Source organism: Staurois parvus, unplaced genomic scaffold (assembly GCF_062004578.1).
Source record: "Staurois parvus isolate SC_StPar_1 unplaced genomic scaffold, SC_StPar_1.0 ptg000391l, whole genome shotgun sequence".
Taxonomy (NCBI): Eukaryota; Metazoa; Chordata; class Amphibia; order Anura; family Ranidae; genus Staurois; species Staurois parvus.
The window spans coordinates 1,106,516-1,108,527 of NW_028318187.1; the positions used below are offsets into that span (position 1 = coordinate 1,106,516).

Consider the following 2,012-nt stretch of genomic DNA (forward strand, 5'->3'; position numbering starts at 1 on the left):
GGTAAGGGGGGTTTGGCTATTACTGGGGATTTGGGGTTAGTGGATATTTGTAGTTAGGGGGGTTAGGTGGGTTATGGTGGATTTTGGGTTAGGGGGCTAGGGGTTAGGGGGTTTTGGGGTAAAGGGGGTTGTGGGTCAGTGGATATTTGGGGTTAGGGGGGCTAGGGGTAAGGGGGTTTAGGAGTTAGTAGGGCTCGGGGTTAGTGGATACTTGGGGTTGGGGGGCTAGGGGTTAGTGGATATTAGGGGTTATGGGGGTTTGGCTGATAGTGGTGATTTAGGGTTAGTGGATATTTGTAGTTAGAGGGGTTAGAGGTGATTTGGGGTTAGGGGGGGTTATAGTGGATTTTGGGTTAGGGGTTAGTGGGGGCTAGGGGTTAGTGGGTTTCGGGGTGAAGGGGGTTATGGGTCAATGGGTATTTGGGGTTAGGGGGGCTAGGGGTTATTGGATATTAGGGGCTAGGGGGTTTGGCTGTTAGTAGTGTTTTGGGGTTAATGGATATTTGTAGTTAGGGGGGATTTGGGATTAGTGGATATTAGGGGTTCAGGGGGTTATGGTGGATTTGGGGTTAGGGGCCTAGGGGTGAGGGGGTTTTGGGGTGGGTGGGGTTATGGGTCAGTGGATATTTGGGGTTTATGGATATTTGGGGTTAAGGGGGCTAGGGGGGATTTGGGTTTGGGTGGCTAGGGGTTGGGGGTTAGAGGATACTTGGTTTTAGGGGGGCTAGGGGGTTAGGTGGGATTTGCAGTTGGGGTGCTAGGGGGATTAGTGGGGATTTGGGGTTAGAGGGGTAAAGGGGGGTTATGTCCTTAGTTGTAATTTGGGATTAGGGTATGTATGTTTTATTTTTTCCCCAGGCATGGCCACAAATGAGAGAAATACATAACAATGGTGTACATCTCAACCATATGTAAACTTATTTTCAAAAAATAAATGTAACAGCATGCAAAATTGTCAGCAAAGTGTACAATATTTTGTTATGCAATAGCCTCAGGTTGCCATAACACTTGACCTGCTGTAGACATGAAGTAGTCAGTGAAATCCTCACGAGTGTTGGCACCACTGGAGTTGCCTCTAGTTACGCCCCATTGTGCCCCTTCCAAATTGTGCATCAACGAATCTTTAAACAGGTAGCCATTTCGTGCTCAAACAAAATTATGTAGAACACATGTAGCTTTGACAGCAGCATGGTCCATGGTTAGGCCTATCGGGGTATGCAGCAACCGCCACTTGTTTTCAAGTATCCCGAATGCACACTCCACAATGCGTCATGCCCTCGTGAGATGATAATTAAATATCCTCTTCTCCACAGTAAGTGAGCGATTGGCATAGGGTCGAATGTGCTCAAAGATAGAGAAGACCAATGAAGACATATGGTAGGAATGGCTAACTTGTGCCTGAAAGTGGACAGGCATGTGTAAGGTCTAGAGTATTGTTACAAAGCATTTACCCAAATGTTGAATGGGAAAAAATACTTGAGTCTGAGCTGCTGCCATATGAACCAATGTCAATATATGTAAAAGAATAATTTGCATCGGACACTGCCAGCAGGACAAACAAGAACAATTTCTTGTAGTTGAAGTATTTGGTGCCACTAGCAACTGGCTTCACTACACAAGTGTATTTTCCATCTACTGCACCCACACAATTTGGAAAGTTGCAGTGCTCCCAAAAAAGCTGTGTATATTGGCCCATTGTTCTTTGGTTGTTTTTTTTCATAACCAGATCTTTCAATACATCCCAGATGAATCTGCATGTTTGATGGACAATTGTGCTCATGGTTGATTTCCCCAGCTTGAATTCATAGTGTAGGTCGGATACAAGGTGGCGTAGTTTGAGGAAATACATACAGGAAGTATCTCAGAGAAGGACGTGAGACAAGAAGTGGAGCAGCGGCCACAAATAAACGTCCATATGTGTTTGCCAGCAACCTTGACTTCCTAAAGCTGGTCCTGGAATTGAGAAGGTAAGCTAGTATCTATCAGAGTTATGTATGTTAATCTTAACCATT

The 2,012-nt window shown here is 45.4% G+C and overlaps 1 pseudogene; it reads right to left on the reverse strand.

Moving 5' to 3' along the window:
• Positions 1-978: 978 nt before the first annotated feature.
• On the reverse strand, positions 979-1,696 carry LOC149455522 (uncharacterized; annotated as a pseudogene).
• Positions 1,697-2,012: the final 316 nt, after the last annotated feature.